We start from the raw sequence: 19,139 nt of genomic DNA, 5'->3' as shown, positions 1-19,139 counted from the left end.
AGAGGAAGTGAGTGAGAGAGACAGAGGAGGAAGCGAGTGAGAGAGACAGACAGAGACAGAGATGAAGCCAGTGAGAGAGACAGACAGAGACAGAGATGAAGCCAGTGAGAGAGACAGACAGAGACAGAGATGAAGCCAGTGAGGACAGACAGAGACAGAATGAAGCCAGTGAGAGAGACAGAGAAGCGAGTGAGAGAGACAGACAGAGACAGAGATGAAGCCAGTGAGAGAGACAGAGAGCGAGTGAGAGAGACAGACAGAGACAGAGAGGAAGCGAGTGAGAGAGACAGACAGACACAGAGAAGGCAGTGAAGACAGACAGAGACAGAGAGGAAGCCAGTGAGAGAGACAGACAGAGACAGAGAGGAAGCGAGTGAGAGAGACAGACAGACACAGAGAGGAGGCGAGTGAGAGAGACAGACAGAGACAGAGATGAAGCCAGTGAGAGAGACAGACAGAGACAGAGAGGAAGCCAGTGAGAGAGACAGACAGAGACAGAGAGGAAGCCAGTGAGAGAGACAGACAGAGACAGAGATGAAGCCAGTGAGAGAGACAGACAGAGACAGAGAGAAGCCAGTGAGAGAGACAGACAGAGACAGAGAGCCAGTGAGAGAGACAGACCAGAGACAGAGGAAGCGAGTAGAGGGTGAGAGAGACAGAGGAAGCCAGTGAGAGAGACAGAGGAAGCCAGTGAGAGAGACAGACCAGGGACAGAGGGAAGCCAGTGAGAGAGACAGACAGAGACAGAGATGAAGCCAGTGAGAGAGACAGACAGAGACAGAGGAAGCCAGTGAGAGAGACAGACAGAGACAGAGAGGAAGTGAGTGAGAGACAGACAGACACAGAGATGAAGCCAGTGAGAGAGACAGAGAGAGCGAGTGAGAGAGACAGACAGAGACAGAGAGGAAGCCAGTGAGAGAGACAGACAGAGACAGAGGAAGCCAGTGAGAGAGACAGACAGAGACAGAGATTAAGCCAGTGAGAAGACAGACAGAGACAGAGGAAGTGAGTGAGAGAGACATAGAAAGCGTGAGAGAGACAGACAGACACAGAGAGGAAGGCAGTGAGAGAGACAGACAGAGACAGAGAGGAAGCGAGTGAGAGAGACAGACCAGAGACAGAGATGAAGCCAGTGAGAGAGACAGAGATGAAGCCAGTGAGAGAGACAGACAGAGAGACAGAGAGGAAACTGATGAGAGAGACAGACAGAGACAGAGAGAAGCCAGTGTGGGAGCCTGAAGGCAGTGAAGACAGACAGACACAGAGAGAGGCGAGTGAGAGAGACAGACAGAGACAGAGAGGAAGCCAGTGAGAGAGACAGACAGAGACAGAGATGAAGCCAGTGAGAGAGACAGACAGAGACAGAGATGAAGCCAGTGAGAGAGACAGACAGAGACAGAGATGAAGCCAGTGAGAGAGACAGACAGAGACAGAGAGGAAGCCAGTAGAGAGAGACACAGAGACAGAGATGAAGCCAGTGAGAGAGACAGACAGAACAGAGATGAAGCCAGTGAGAGAGACAGACAGACACAGAGATGAAGCCAGTGAGAGACAGACAGAGACAGAGAGGAAGCCAGTGAGAGAGACACAGAGAAAGCGAGTGAGAGAGACAGACAGAGACAGAGGAAGCCAGTGAGAGAGACAGACAGAGACAGAGAGGAAGCCAGTGAGAGAGACAGACCAGAGACAGAGAGGAAGCCAGTGAGAGAGACAGACAGAGACAGAGAGGAAGTGAGTGAGAGAGACAGAGAGGAAGCCAGTGAGAGAGACAGACAGAGACAGAGATGAAGCCAGTGAGAGAGACAGACAGAGACAGAGAGGAAGCCAGTGAGAGAGACAGACCAGAGACAGAGAGGAAGCCAGTGAGAGAGACAGACCAGAGACAGAGAGGAAGCCAGTGAGAGAGACAGACCAGAGACAGAGAGGAAGCCAGTGAGAGAGACAGACCAGAGACAGAGAGGAAGCCAGTGAGAGAGACAGACCAGAGACAGAGATGAAGCCAGTGAGAGACAGACAGAGACAGAGATGAAGCCAGTGAGAGAGACAGACAGAGACAGAGATGAAGCCAGTGACAGAGACAGAGATGAAGCCAGTGAGAGAGACAGACCAGAGACAGAGATGAAGCCAGTGAGAGAGACAGACAGAGACAGAGATGAAGCCAGTGAGAGAGACAGACCAGAGACAGAGATGAAGCCAGTGAGAGAGACAGACAGAGACAGAGATGAAGCCAGTGAGAGAGACAGACAGACACAGAGAGGAAGCGAGTGAGAGAGACACAGAGATGAAGCCAGTGAGAGAGACAGACAGACACAGAGATGAAGCCAGTGAGAGAGACAGACAGACACAGAGATGAAGCCAGTGAGAGAGACAGAGATGAAGCCAGTGAGAGAGACAGACAGAGACAGAGATGAAGCCAGTGAGAGAGACAGAGAGAGACAGAGAGGAAGCCAGTGACAGAGACACAGAGACAGAGAGGAAGCCAGTGACAGAGACAGACCAGAGACAGAGAGAAGCCAGTGAGAGAGACAGACAGAGACAGAGAGGAAGCCAGTGAGAGAGACAGACCAGAGACAGAGAGGAAGCCAGTGAGAGAGACAGACCAGAGACAGAGAGGAAGCCAGTGAGAGAGACAGACCAGAGACAGAGAGGAAGCCAGTGAGAGAGACAGACCAGAGACAGAGATGAAGCCAGTGAGAGAGACAGACCAGAGACAGAGAGGAAGCCAGTGAGAGAGACAGACCAGAGACAGAGAGGAAGCCAGTGAGAGAGACAGACCAGAGACAGAGAGGAAGCCAGTGAGAGAGACAGACCAGAGACAGAGATGAAGCCAGTGAGAGACAGACAGACACAGAGAGGAAGCGAGTGAGAGAGACACAGAGATGAAGCCAGTGAGAGAGACAGACAGAGACAGAGATGAAGCCAGTGAGAGGGACAGAGATGAAGCCAGTGAGAGAGACAGAGATGAAGCCAGTGAGAGAGACAGACAGAGACAGAGATGAAGCCAGTGAGAGAGACAGACAGAGACAGAGATGAAGCCAGTGAGAGAGACAGACAGAGACAGAGAGGAAGCCAGTGAGAGAGACACAGAGACAGAGATGAAGCCAGTGAGAGAGACAGACAGAGACAGAGATGAAGCCAGTGAGAGAGACAGACAGACACAGAGATGAAGCCAGTGAGAGAGACAGACAGAGACAGAGAGGAAGCCAGTGAGAGAGACACAGAGAAAGCGAGTGAGAGAGACAGACAGAGACAGAGAGGAAGCCAGTGAGAGAGACAGACAGAGTCAGAGAGGAAGCCAGTGAGAGAGACAGACCAGAGACAGAGAGGAAGCCAGTGAGAGAGACAGACAGAGACAGAGAGGAAGTGAGTGAGAGAGACAGAGAGGAAGCCAGTGAGAGAGACAGACAGAGACAGAGATGAAGCCAGTGAGAGAGACAGACAGAGACAGAGAGGAAGCCAGTGAGAGAGACAGACCAGAGACAGAGAGGAAGCCAGTGAGAGAGACAGACCAGAGACAGAGAGGAAGCCAGTGAGAGAGACAGACCAGAGACAGAGAGGAAGCCAGTGAGAGAGACAGACCAGAGACAGAGAGGAAGCCAGTGAGAGAGACAGACCAGAGACAGAGATGAAGCCAGTGAGAGAGACAGACAGAGACAGAGATGAAGCCAGTGAGAGAGACAGACAGAGACAGAGATGAAGCCAGTGACAGAGACAGAGATGAAGCCAGTGAGAGAGACAGACCAGAGACAGAGATGAAGCCAGTGAGAGAGACAGACAGAGACAGAGATGAAGCCAGTGAGAGAGACAGACCAGAGACAGAGATGAAGCCAGTGAGAGAGACAGAGATGAAGCCAGTGAGAGAGACAGACAGAGACAGAGATGAAGCCAGTGAGAGAGACAGACAGAGACAGAGATGAAGCCAGTGAGAGAGACAGAGATGAAGCCAGTGAGAGAGACAGTCAGACACAGAGATGAAGCCAGTGAGAGAGACAGACAGAGACAGAGATGAAGCGAGTGAGACAGACAGAGACAGAGATGAAGCCAGTGAGAGAGACAGAGATGAAGCCAGTGAGAGAGACAGACAGAGACAGAGATGAAGCCAGTGAGAGAGACACAGAGACAGAGAGGAAGCCAGTGAGAGAGACAGACAGAGACAGAGGAAGCCAGTGAGAGAGACAGACAGACACAGAGATGAAGCCAGTGAGAGAGACAGACCAGAGACAGAGATGAAGCCAGTGAGAGAGACAGACAGAGACAGAGATGAAGCCAGTGAGAGAGACAGACAGAGACAGAGATGAAGCCAGTGAGAGAGACAGACAGAGACAGAGATGAAGCCAGTGAGAGAGACAGACAGAGACAGAGAGGAAGCGAGTGAGAGAGACAGAGATGAAGCCAGTGAGAGAGACAGAGATGAAGCCAGTGAGAGAGACAGAGAGGAAGCGAGTGAGAGAGACAGAGATGAAGCCAGTGAGAGAGACAGAGAGGAAGCGAGTGAGAGAGACAGAGATGAAGCCAGTGAGAGAGACAGACAGAGACAGAGATGAAGCCAGTGAGAGAGACAGACAGACACAGAGATGAAGCCAGTGAGAGAGACAGAGAGGAAGCGAGTGAGAGAGACAGAGATGAAGCCAGTGAGAGAGACAGAGAGGAAGCGAGTGAGAGAGACAGAGATGAAGCCAGTGAGAGAGACAGTCAGAGACAGAGATGAAGCCAGTGAGAGAGACACAGAGGAAGCCAGTGAGAGAGACAGAGAGGAAGCCAGTGAGAGAGACAGACAGAGACAGATGAAGCCAGTGAGAGAGACAGTCAGAGACAGAGATGAAGCCAGTGAGAGAGACACAGAGGAAGCCAGTGAGAGAGACAGAGAGGAAGCCAGTGAGAGAGACAGACAGAGACAGAGAGGAAGCCAGTGAGAGAGACAGAGATGAAGCCAGTGAGAGGGACAGAGATGAAGCCAGTGAGAGAGACAGAGAGGAAGCCAGTGACAGAGACACAGAGACAGAGATGAAGCCAGTGAGAGGGACAGAGATGAAGCCAGTGAGAGAGACAGAGAGAAGCCAGTGACAGAGACACAGAGACAGAGAGGAAGCCAGTGAGAGAGACAGACAGAGACAGAGAGGAAGCCAGTGAGAGAGACAGACAGAGACAGAGAGGAAGCCAGTGAGAGAGACAGACAGAGACAGAGATGAAGCCAGTGAGAGAGACACAGAGACAGAGAGGAAGCCAGTGAGAGAGACAGACCAGAGACAGAGATGAAGCCAGTGAGAGAGACAGAGAGGAAGCCAGTGAGAGAGACAGACAGAGACAGAGATGAAGCCAGTGAGAGAGACACAGAGACAGAGATGAAGCCAGTGAGAGAGACAGACAGAGACAGAGATGAAGCCAGTGAGAGAGACAGACAGACACAGAGATGAAGCCAGTGAGAGAGACAGACAGAGACAGAGATGAAGCCAGTGAGAGAGACAGAGATGAAGCCAGTGAGAGAGACAGACAGAGACAGAGAGGAAGCGAGTGAGAGAGACAGACAGAGACAGAGATGAAGCCAGTGAGAGAGACAGACAGAGACAGAGATGAAGCCAGTGACAGAGACAGAGGAAGCCAGTGAGAGAGACAGACAGAGACAGAGATGAAGCCAGTGAGAGACAGAGATGAAGCCAGTGACAGAGACAGAGGGAAGCCAGTGAGAGAGACAGACAGAGACAGAGATGAAGCCAGTGAGAGAGACAGAGAGAAGCCAGTGAGAGAGACAGACAGAGACAGAGATGAAGCCAGTGAGAGAGACAGACAGAGACAGAGATGAAGCCAGTGAGAGAGACAGACAGAGACAGAGAGGAAGCCAGTGAGAGAGACAGAGATGAAGCCAGTGAGAGAGACAGACAGAGACAGAGATGAAGCCAGTGAGAGAGACAGACAGAGACAGAGATGAAGCCAGTGAGAGAGACAGACAGAGACAGAGATGAAGCCAGTGAGAGAGACAGAGAGGAAGCCAGTGAGAGAGACAGAGATGAAGCCAGTGAGAGAGACAGAGATGAAGCCAGTGAGAGAGACAGAGATGAAGCCAGTGAGAGAGACAGAGATGAAGCCAGTGAGAGAGACAGAGAGGAAGCCAGTGAGAGAGACAGACAGAGACAGAGATGAAGCCAGTGAGAGAGACAGAGATGAAGCCAGTGAGAGAGACAGAGAGGAAGCCAGTGAGAGAGACAGACAGAGACAGAGAGGAAGCCAGTGAGAGAGACAGACAGAGACAGAGATGAAGCCAGTGAGAGAGACAGAGAGGAAGCCAGTGAGAGAGACAGACAGAGACAGAGATGAAGCCAGTGAGAGAGACAGAGATGAAGCCAGTGAGAGAGACAGAGATGAAGCCAGTGAGAGAGACACAGAGACAGAGAGGAAGCCAGTGAGAGAGACAGACCAGAGACAGAGATGAAGCCAGTGAGAGAGACAGAGGAAGCCAGTGAGAGGGACAGAGATGAAGCCAGTGACAGAGACAGACAGAGACAGAGATGAAGCCAGTGAGAGAGACAGACAGAGACAGAGATGAAGCCAGTGAGAGAGACAGACAGACACAGAGAGGAAGCCAGTGAGAGGGACAGAGAGGAAGCCAGTGAGAGACACAGAGAGGAAGCCAGTGAGAGAGACAGAGATGAAGCCAGTGAGAGAGACAGAGGAAGCCAGTGAGAGAGACAGATGAAGCCAGTGAGAGAGACAGATGAAGCCAGTGAGAGAGACAGATGAAGCCAGTGAGAGAGACAGACAGAGACAGAGATGAAGCCAGTGAGAGGGACAGACAGAGACAGAGGAAGCCAGTGAGAGAGACAGACAGAGACAGAGAGGAAGCCAGTGAGAGGGACAGAGAGGAAGCCAGTGAGAGACACAGAGAGGAAGCCAGTGAGAGAGACAGAGATGAAGCCAGTGAGAGACAGACAGAGACAGAGATGAAGCCAGTGAGAGAGACAGAGATGAAGCCAGTGACAGAGACAGAGGAAGCCAGTGAGAGAGACAGACAGAGACAGAGATGAAGCCAGTGAGAGAGACAGAGAGGAAGCCAGTGAGAGAGACAGACAGAGACAGAGATGAAGCCAGTGAGAGAGACAGACAGAGACAGAGATGAAGCCAGTGAGAGAGACAGACAGAGACAGAGAGGAAGCCAGTGAGAGAGACAGAGATGAAGCCAGTGAGAGAGACAGACAGAGACAGAGATGAAGCCAGTGAGAGAGACAGACAGAGACAGAGATGAAGCCAGTGAGAGAGACAGACAGAGACAGAGATGAAGCCAGTGACAGAGACAGAGAGGAAGCCAGTGAGAGAGACAGAGATGAAGCCAGTGAGAGAGACAGACAGAGACAGAGATGAAGCCAGTGAGAGAGACAGAGATGAAGCCAGTGAGAGAGACAGAGATGAAGCCAGTGAGAGAGACAGAGATGAAGCCAGTGACAGAGACAGAGAGGAAGCCAGTGAGAGAGACACAGAGACAGAGAGGAAGCCAGTGAGAGAGACAGAGATGAAGCCAGTGAGAGAGACAGACAGAGACAGAGATGAAGCCAGTGAGAGAGACAGACAGAGACAGAGATGAAGCCAGTGAGAGAGACAGACAGAGACAGAGATGAAGCCAGTGACAGAGACAGAGAGGAAGCCAGTGAGAGAGACAGAGATGAAGCCAGTGAGAGAGACAGACAGAGACAGAGATGAAGCCAGTGAGAGAGACAGAGATGAAGCCAGTGAGAGAGACAGAGATGAAGCCAGTGAGAGAGACAGAGATGAAGCCAGTGAGAGAGACAGAGATGAAGCCAGTGAGAGAGACAGAGATGAAGCCAGTGAGAGAGACAGAGATGAAGCCAGTGAGAGAGACAGATGAAGCCAGTGAGAGAGACAGAGAGGAAGCCAGTGAGAGAGACAGATGAAGCCAGTGACAGAGACAGAGATGAAGCCAGTGAGAGGGACACACAGAGGAAGCCAGTGAGAGAGACAGACAGAGACAGAGATGAAGCCAGTGAGAGAGACAGACAGAGACAGAGAGGAAGCCAGTGACAGAGACACAGAGACAGAGAGGAAGCCAGTGACAGAGACAGAGAGGAAGCCAGTGAGAGAGACAGAGAGGAAGCCAGTGACAGAGACACAGAGATGAAGCCAGAGAGACACAGAGAACCATCACTTCCCACCTTATCAGCAGCCAGGATCTTGAAGGAGGCGAGGACCTGCTCTGAGGTGTCCGAGTCGGAGGTCTCTCTAGTCATGAAGTCAACGAAGGACTGGAAGGTCACCTTGTTGGACCCGTTGGGATCCACCAGAGACATGATGCGGGCAAACTCAGACTCTCCCTACAAATCACAGAGCAGAGTGGAACCAGGCTCCAACATGACACATTGATTTCAGACAGGTCCCAGATCTGTTTGTGCTGTCTTGCCAATACATATGGTCATTGTCAGGTGACATAACAAACTGATCTGGAACCAGGCTAACATTGAGCCAATCAGGTTGAGAATAACAGACAGATAAGATGGCTGTGCTACTCATGTCCTAGCTGGTGAAGGGTTATGTTTGATACATTACTCATGTCCTAGCTGATAATGGGTTATGTTTGATACATTACTCATGTCCTACCTGGTAAATGGTTATGTTTGATACATTACTCATGTCCTACCTGGTAAAGGGTTATGTTTGATACATTACTCATGTCCTAGCTGGTAAAGGGTTATGTTTGATACATTACTCATGTCCTAGCTGGTAAAGGGTTATGTTTGATACATTACTCATGTCCTAGCTGATAAAGGGTTATGTTTGATACATTACTCATGTCCTACCTGGTAAAGGGTTATGTTGATACATTACTCATGTCCTACCCGGTAAAGGGTTATGTTTGATACATTACTCATGTCCTAGCTGATAAAGGGTTATGTTTGATACATTACTCATGTCCTAGCTGGTAAAGGGTTATGTTTGATACATTACTCATGTCCTAGCTGGTAAAGGGTTATGTTTGATACATTACTCATGTCCTAGCTGGTAAAGGGTTATGTTTGATACATTACGCATGTCCTAGCTGGTAAAGGGTTATGTTTGATACATTACTCATGTCCTAGCCTGTTATCTGAACACTACAGAGAGAGACCAGTCTGTTATCTGTACACGACAGAGAGAGACCAGCCTGTTATCTGTACACTACAGAGAGAGACCAGCCTGTTATCTGTACACGACAGAGAGAGACCAGCCTGTTATCTGTACACTACAGAGAGAGACCAGCCTGTTATCTGAACACTACAGAGAGAGACCAGTCTGTTATCTGTACACTACAGAGAGAGACCAGCCTGTTATCTGTACACTACAGAGAGAGACCAGCCTGTTATCTGAACACTACAGAGAGAGACCAGTCTGTTATCTGTACACTACAGAGAGAGACCAGCCTGTTATCTGTACACTACAGAGAGAGACCAGCCTGTTATCTGTACACTACAGAGAGAGACCAGCCTGTTATCTGAACACTACAGAGAGAGACCAGCCTGTTATCTGAACACTACAGAGAGAGAGACCAGTCTGTTATCTGAACACTACAGAGAGAGACCAGTCTGTTATCTGTACACTACAGAGAGAGACCAGTCTGTTATCTGTACACTACAGAGAGAGACCAGTCTGTTATCTGTACACTACAGAGAGAGACCAGCCTGTTATCTGCACACTGCAGAGAGAGACCAGCCTGTTATCTGTACACTGCAGAGAGAAACCAGTCTGTTAACTGTACACTGCAGAGAGAGACCAGTCTGTTATCTGTACACTACAGAGAGAGACCAGTCTGTTATCTGTACACTGCAGAGAGAGACCAGTCTGTTATCTGAACACTACAGAGAGAGACCAGTCTGTTATCTGAACACTACAGAGAGAGACCAGTCTGTTATCTGTACACTGCAGAGAGAGACCAGCCTGTTATCTGTACACTACAGAGAGAGACCAGTCTGTTATCTGAGGTGTGACTCTACCATTAATGACTGGGGCTGACTCTACCATTAATGACTGGGGCTGACTCTACCATTAATGACTGGGGCTGACTCTACCATTAATGACTGGGGGTGACTCTACCATTAATGACTGGGGCTGACTCTACCATTAATGACTGGGGGTGACTCTACCATTAATGACTGGGGGTGACTCTACCATTAATGACTGGGGCTGACTCTACCATTAATGACTGGGGCTGACTCTACCATTAATGACTGGGGCTGACTCTACCATTAATGACTGGGGCTGACTACCATTAATGACTGGGGCTGACTACCATTAATGACTGGGGCTGACTCTACCATTAATGACTGGGGCTGACTCTACCATTAACGACTGGGGCTGACTCTACCATTAATGACTGGGGCTGACTCTACCATTAATGACTGGGGCTGACTCTACCATTAATGACTGGGGGTGACTCTACCATTAATGACTGGGGGCTGACTCTACCATTAATGACTGGGGCTGACTCTACCATTAATGACTGGGGCTGACTACCATTAATGACTGGGGCTGACTCTACCATTAATGACTGGGGGTGACTCTACCATTAATGACTGGGGCTGACTCTACCATTAATGACTGGGGGTGACTCTACCATTAATGACTGGGGGTGACTCTACCATTAATGACTGGGGGTGACTCTACCATTAATGACTGGGGCTGACTCTACCATTAATGACTGGGGCTGACTCTACCATTAATGACTGGGGGTGACTCTACCATTAATGACTGGGGCTGACTCTACCATTAATGACTGGGGCTGACTCTACCATTAATGACTGGGGGTGACTCTACCATTAATGACTGGGGTGACTCTACCATTAATGACTGGGGGCTGACTCTACCATTAATGACTGGGGCTGACTCTACCATTAATGACTGGGGCTGACTCTACCATTAATGACTGGGGCTGACTACCATTAATGACTGGGGCTGACTCTACCATTAATGACTGGGGCTGACTCTACCATTAATGACTGGGGCTGACTCTACCATTAATGACTGGGGCTGACTCTACCATTAATGACTGGGGCTGACTCTACCATTAATGACTGGGGTGACTCTACCATTAATGACTGGGGCTGACTCTACCATTAATGACTGGGGCTGACTACCATTAATGACTGGGGCTGACTCTACCATTAATGACTGGGGCTGACTCTACCATTAATGACTGGGGCTGACTCTACCATTAATGACTGGGGCTGACTCTACCATTAATGACTGGGGCTGACTCTACCATTAATGACTGGGGCTGACTCTACCATTAATGACTGGGGTGACTCTACCATTAATGACTGGGGCTGACTCTACCATTAATGACTGGGGCTGACTCTACCATTAATGACTGGGGCTGACTCTACCATTAATGACTGGGGCTGACTCTACCATTAATGACTGGGGGTGACTCTACCATTAATGAGTGGGGCTGACTCTACCATTAATGACTGGGGCTGACTCTACCATTAATGACTGGGGCTGACTCTACCATTAATGACTGGGGCTGACTCTACCATTAATGACTGGGGTGACTCTACCATTAATGACTGGGGCTGACTCTACCATTAACGACTGGGGCTGACTCTACCATTAATGACTGGGGCTGACTCTACCATTAATGACTGAGGGTGACTCTACCATTAATGACTGGGGCTGACTCTACCATTAATGACTGGGGCTGACTCTACCATTAATGACTGGGGGTGACTCTACCATTAATGACTGGGGCTGACTCTACCATTAATGACTGGGGGTGACTCTACCATTAATGACTGGGGCTGACTACCATTAATGACTGGGGCTGACTCTACCATTAATGACTGGGGGTGACTCTACCATTAATGACTGGGGCTGACTCTACCATTAATGACTGGGGGTGACTCTACCATTAATGAGTGGGGCTGACTCTACCATTAATGACTGGGGCTGACTCTACCATTAATGACTGGGGCTGACTCTACCATTAATGACTGGGGCTGACTCTACCATTAATGACTGGGGCTGACTCTACCATTAATGACTGGGGCTGACTCTACCATTAATGACTGGGGGTGACTCTACCATTAATGACTGGGGCTGACTCTACCATTAACGACTGGGGCTGACTCTACCATTAATGACTGGGGCTGACTCTACCATTAATGACTGAGGGTGACTCTACCATTAATGACTGGGGCTGACTCTACCATTAATGACTGGGGCTGACTCTACCATTAATGACTGGGGGTGACTCTACCATTAATGACTGGGGCTGACTCTACCATTAATGACTGGGGGTGACTCTACCATTAATGACTGGGGCTGACTACCATTAATGACTGGGGCTGACTCTACCATTAATGACTGGGGTGACTCTACCATTAATGACTGGGGGTGACTCTACCATTAATGACTGGGGCTGACTCTACCATTAATGACTGGGGCTGACTCTACCATTAATGACTGGGGCTGACTCTACCATTAATGACTGGGGCTGACTCTACCATTAATGACTGGGGCTGACTCTACCATTAATGACTGGGGCTGACTACCATTAATGACTGGGGGCTGACTCTACCATTAATGACTGGGGCTGACTCTACCATTAATGACTGGGGGTGACTCTACCATTAATGACTGGGGCTGACTCTACCATTAATGACTGGGGCTGACTCTACCATTAATGACTGGGGGCTGACTCTACCATTAATGACTGGGGCTGACTCTACCATTAATGACTGGGGCTGACTCTACCATTAATGACTGGGGCTGACTCTACCATTAATGACTGGGGCTGACTCTACCATTAATGACTGGGGCTGACTCTACCATTAATGACTGGGGCTGACTCTACCATTAATGACTGGGGGTGACTCTACCATTAATGACTGGGGGTGACTCTACCATTAATGACTGGGGCTGACTACCATTAATGACTGGGGCTGACTCTACCATTAATGACTGGGGGTGACTCTACCATTAATGACTGGGGGTGACTCTACCATTAATGACTGGGGGTGACTCTACCATTAATGACTGGGGGCTGACTCTACCATTAATGACTGGGGCTGACTCTACCATTAATGACTGGGGGTGACTCTACCATTAATGACTGGGGCTGACTCTACCATTAATGACTGGGGCTGACTCTACCATTAATGACTGGGGCTGACTACCATTAATGACTGGGGCTGACTCTACCATTAATGACTGGGGCTGACTCTACCATTAATGACTGGGGGTGACTCTACCATTAATGACTGGGGGCTGACTCTACCATTAATGACTGGGGGTGACTCTACCATTAATGACTGGGGCTGACTCTACCATTAATGACTGGGGTGACTCTACCATTAATGACTGGGGGTGACTCTACCATTAATGACCGTCTGTCTGTCTCGCAGACCTAGACATGTTGAACTCCAGCCAGCTGTTCTCTCTCTCTGTCCTCGTTGACAACGCTTCATCCCACATGGCAGCCTATTCCCTATATAGTGCACTACCTATTCCTTATATAGTGCACTACCTATTCCCTATATAGCGCACTACCTATTCCCTATTTAGCGCACTACCTATTCCCTATATAGTGCACTACCTATTCCCTATATAGCGCACTACCTATTCCCTATATAGTGCACTACATATTCCCTATATAGTGCACTACCTATTCCCTATATAGTGCACTACCTATTCCCTATATAGTGCACTACCTATTCTCTATATAGTGCACTACCTATTCCCTATATAGCGCACTACCTATTCCCTATATAGTGCACTACCTATTCCCTAAATAGTGCACTACATATTCCCTTCATAGTGCACTACCTATTCCCTATATAGTGCACCAACTATTCCCTATATAGTGCACTATAAGCCCTGGTCAACAGTAGTGCACTATATAGTGAACAGAGCTACCTATTCCCTATATAGTGCACTACCTATTCCCTATATAGCGCACTACCTATTCCCTATATAGTGCACTACCTATTCCCTAAATAGTGCACTACATATTCCCTTCATAGTGCACTACCTATTCCCTATATAGTGCACCACCTATTCCCTATATAGTGCACTATAAGCCCTGGTCAACAGTAGTGCACTATATAGTGAACAGAGCCCTGTGAGCCCTATGAGCCCTGGTCAACAGTAGTGCACTATATAATGAACAGAGCCCTATGAGCCCTGGTCAACAGTAGTTCACTATATAGTGAACAGAGCCCTGTGAGCCCTATGAGCCCTGGTCAACAGTAGTGCACTATATAATGAACAGAGCCCTATGAGCCCTGGTCAACAGTAGTGCACTATATAGTGAACAGAGCCCTGTGAGCCCTATGAGCCCTGGTCAACAGTAGTGCACTATATAATGAACAGAGCCCTATGAGCCCTGGTCAACAGTAGTGCACTATATAGTGAACAGAGCCCTGTGAACCCTATGAGCACTGGTCAACAGTAGTGCACTATATAGTGAACAGAGCCCTGGTCAACAGTGGTGCACTATATAGTGAACAGATCCCTGTGAACCCTATGAGCACTGGTCAACAGTAGTGCACTATATAGTGAACAGAGCCCTGTGAGCCCTATAAGCCCTGGTCAACAGTAGTGCACTATATAGTGAACAGAGCCCTGTGAACCCTATGAGCCCTGGTCAACAGTAGTGCACTATATAGTGAACAGAGCCCTGTGAGCCCTATAAGCCCTGGTCAACAGTAGTGCACTATATAGTGAACAGAGCCCTGGTCAACAGTAGTGCACTATATAGTGAACAGAGCCATGTGAGCCCTGTGAGCCTTGTGAGCCCTGGTCAACAGTAATGCACTATATAGTGACCAGAACCCTATGAGCCCTGGTCAACAGTAGTGCACTATATAGTGAACAGAGCCCTGTGAGCCCTGGTCAACAGTAGTGCACTATATAGTGACCAGAACCCTATGAGCCCTGGTCAACAGTAGTGCACTATTTAGTGAACAGAGCCCTGTGAGCCCTGGTCAACATTAGTGCACTATATAGTGACCAGAGCCCTGTGAACCCTATGAGCCCTGGTCAACAGTAGTGCACTATATAGTGAACAGAGCCCTGTGAGCCCTGGTCAACATTAGTGCACTATATAGTGACCAGAACCCTGTGAACCCTATGAGCCCTGGTCAACAGTAGTGCACTATATAGTGAACAGAGCCCTGGTCAACAGTAGTGCACTATATAGTGAACAGAGCCCTGTGGGCCCTGGTCAACAGTAGTGCACTATATAGTGAACAGAGCCCTGGTCAACAGTAGTGTTCTATATAGTGAACAGAGCCCTGTGAACCCTATGAGCCCTGGTCAACAGTAGTGCACTATATAGTGAACAGAGCCCTGGTCAACAGTAGTGCACTATATTGTGAACAGATCCCTGGTCAACAGTAGTGCACTATATAGTGAACAGAGCCCTGTGGGCCCTGGTCAACAGTAGTGCACTATATAGTGAACAGAGCCCTGTGACCGCTGGTCAACAGTAGTTAACTATATAGTGAACAGAGCCCTGTGACCGCTGGTCAACAGTAGTGCACTATATAGTGAACAGAGCCCTGTGAACCCTATGAGCCCTGGTCAACAGTAGTGCGCTATATAGTGAACAGAGCCCTGTGAGCCCTGGTCAACAGTAGTGCACTATTTAGTGAGCAGAGAGCCATTTGAGTCACTCCAGCTACTGAGTGACACTACCAGCTGGCCATACCAGCTATGTGTGCTGCTACCCTGGAATAGAAATACCGTTGACACCAATGCTCAGCGTATCTGGAGGCCATTTTGGATCAGGATCAATAGGTTTAAATACATTGACAGATAATATTGATCATTCTGATGAAAATGTAGTCACTTCTTTTTATGACAGTCCTATGACAGTCCTATGACAGTCTTATGACAGTCTTATGACAGCCTTATTACAGTCCTATGACAGTCCTATGACAGTCCTATGACAGTCTAATGACAGTCTTATGACAGTCTTGTGACAGTCTTATGACAGTCTTGTGATAGTCTTATGACAGTCCTATGACAGTCCTATGACAGTCTTATTACAGTCTTATTACAGTCCTATGACAGTCTTATGACAGTCTTATGGCATTCTTATGACAGTCCTATGACAGTCTTATGGCATTCTTATGACAGTCTTATTAGTCTTATTACAGTCCTATGACAGTCCTATGACAGTCCTATGACAGTCTTATGACAGTCCTATGACAGTCTTATGACAGTCTTATGACAGGCCTATGACAGTCTTATGACAGTCTTGTGACAGTCCTATGAGAGTCCTATGACAGTCTTATGACAGTCTTATGACAGTCCTATGACGGTCCTATTACAGTCCTATGACAGTCCTATGACAGTCTTATGACAGTCTTGTGACAGTCCTATGAGAGTCCTATGACAGTCCAATGACAGTCTTATGACAGGCCTATGACAGTCTTATGACAGTCTTATGACAGTCTTGTGACAGTCCTATGACAGTCCCATGACAGTCCCATGACAGTCCTATGACAGTCCTATGACAGTCCTATGACATTCTTATGACAGTCTTACGACAGTCCTATGACAGTCCAATGACAGTCTTATGACAGGCCTATGACAGTCTTATGACAGTCTTATGACAGTCTTGTGACAGTCCTATGACAGTCCCATGACAGTCCCATGACAGTCCTATGACAGTCCTATGACATTCTTATGACAGTCTTACGACAGTCCTATGACAGTCCTATGACATTCTTATGACAGTCTTACGACAGTCCTATGACAGTCTAATGACAGTCTTATTACAGTCCTATGACAGTCTGATGACAGTCTAATGACAGTCCTATGACAGTCTCATGACAGTCTTATGACAGTCTCATGACAGTCTCATGACAGTCTTATGACAGTCTCATGACAGTCTCATGACAGTCTTATGACAGTCTTATGACAGTCCTACGACAGCTCATTCTATGTATTTACCAGATCATAGCCCATGGAGATCAGACAGGCTCTGAAGTCATCTGCCTCCATGCCTCCTTTCTTCTTCTGCAGGGTGGAGAGGAGGAGGAGGAGGGAGGAAGAGGAGGAGTAGGGAGAGGAGGAGGGGAGAGGAGTAGAGAGGTGGAGGAGGAGGGGAGAGGAGGATGAGAAGGAGGAGGGGAGAGGAGTAGGGTGGTGGAGGAGGGAGAGGAGGGAGAGGAGGAGGGGAGAGAAGTAGAGAGGTGGAGGAAGGAAAGGAGGAGGAGGAGGGAGGAGTAGAGAGGTGGTGGAGGAGGAGGGAGGAGTAGAGGGGTGGTGGAGGAGGGAGGAGTAGAGAGGTGGTGGAGGAGGAGGAGGGAGGGAGTAGAGAGGTGGTGGAGGAGGAGGAGGGATAGGAGGAGTGTGGATATGACAAGGAGAGGAAGAGAGGTATGGGGAGGGAGGGAGGGAGGATATGAAAAGGAGAGGAGATGTATGGGAGACAGACGGACGTACAGACAGTGACAAGAAGCACAAGACAAAGAACAGAGAGAGAGAAAATATAAATAATTTAGTGTCTTTGATGAGATTTGATAAACATGTCATTGTTTCTCTAACAGAGAGAGATATTGCATTCAATAATACCTTCAGCACAAACAACTGGATACAGCACACACAATATAATATATACACATCTGGGCCTGTATTCATGGACCGTCTCAGTAGGAGTGGTGATCTAGGATCAGGTCATAGTCTCAGTAGGAGTGGTGATCTAGGATCAGGTCATACAGAGTCTCAGTCGTAGTGGTGATCTAGGATCAGGTCATAGTCTCAGTAGGAGTGGTGATCTAGGATCAGGTCATAGTCTCAGTAGGAGTGGTGATCTAGGATCAGGTCATAGTCTCAGTAGGAGTGGTGATCTAGGATCAGGACATAGTCTCAGTAGGAGTGGTGATCTAGGATCAGGTCATAGTCTCAGTAGGAGTGGTGATCTAGGATCAGGTCATAAAGAGTCTCAGTAGGAGTGGTGATCTAGGATCAGGACATAAAGAGTCTCAGTAGGAGTGGTGATCTAGGATCAGGTCATAGTCTCAGTAGGAGTGGTGATCTAGGATCAGGTCATAGTCTCAGTAGGAGTGGTGATCTAGGATCAGGTCATAGTCTCAGTAGGAGTGGTGATCTAGGATCAGGTCATACAGAGTCTCAGTAGGAGTGGTGATCTAGGATCAGGACATAGTCTCAGTAGGAGTGGTGATCTAGGATCAGGTCATAGTCTCAGTAGGAGTGGTGATCTAGGATCAGGTCATAAAGAGTCTCAGTAGGAGTGGTGATCTAGGATCAGGTCATAGTCTCAGTAGGAGTGGTGATCTAGGATCAGGTCATAAAGAGTCTCAGTAGGAGTGGTGATCTAGGATCAGTTCATAAAGACTCTCGGTAGCAGTGGTGATCTAGGATCAGGTCATAGTCTCAGTAGGAGTGGTGATCTAGGATCAGGTCATAGTCTCAGTAGGAGTGGTGATCTAGGATCAGGTCATAAAGAGTCTCAGTAGGAGTGGTGATCTAGGAACAGGTCATACAGAGTCTCAGTAGGAGTGGTGATCTAGGATCAGGTCATAGTCTCAGTAGGAGTGGTGATCTAGGATCAGGTCATAGTCTCAGTAGGAGTGCTGATCTAGGATCAGGTCATACAGAGTCTCAGTAGGAGTGCTGATCTAGGATCAGGTCATAGTCTCAGTAGGAGTGGTGATCTAGGATCAGGTCACAGTCTCAGTAGGAGTGGTGATCTAGGATCAGGTCATAGTCTCAGTAGGAGTGGTGATCTAGGATCAGGTCATAGTCTCAGTAGGAGTGGTGATCTAGGATCAGGTCATAGTCTCAGTAGGAGTGGTGATCTAGGATCAGGTCATACTCTCAGTAGGAGTGGTGATCTAGGATCAGGTCATAGTCTCAGTAGGAGTGGTGATCTGGGATCAGGTCATAGTCTCAGTAGGAGAGGTGATCTATGATCAGGTCATACAGAGTCTCAGTAGGAGTGGTGATCTAGGATCAGGTCATAGTCTCAGTAGGAGTGCTGATCTAGGATCAGGTCATAGTCTCAGTAGGAGTGGTGATCTAGGATCAGGTCATAGTCTCAGTAGGAGTGCTGATCTAGGATCAGATCATAGTCTCAGTAGGAGTGGTGATCTAGGATCAGGTCATAGTCTCAGTAGGAGTGGTGATCTAGG

At 48.6% G+C, this 19,139-nt stretch overlaps 1 pseudogene; it reads right to left on the bottom strand.

The window, feature by feature from the left end:
* The window catches only part of LOC135513344 (alpha-actinin-2-like), a 107,325-nt pseudogene that overhangs the window by 1,543 nt on the left and 86,643 nt on the right, over positions 1-19,139 (bottom strand).

Source organism: Oncorhynchus masou, chromosome 24, assembly GCF_036934945.1.
Source record: "Oncorhynchus masou masou isolate Uvic2021 chromosome 24, UVic_Omas_1.1, whole genome shotgun sequence".
NCBI classification, from domain to species: Eukaryota; Metazoa; Chordata; class Actinopteri; order Salmoniformes; family Salmonidae; genus Oncorhynchus; species Oncorhynchus masou.
The sequence above is the reverse complement of the archived record's forward strand: the minus strand, read 5'-3'. Positions and strand labels throughout refer to the sequence as shown.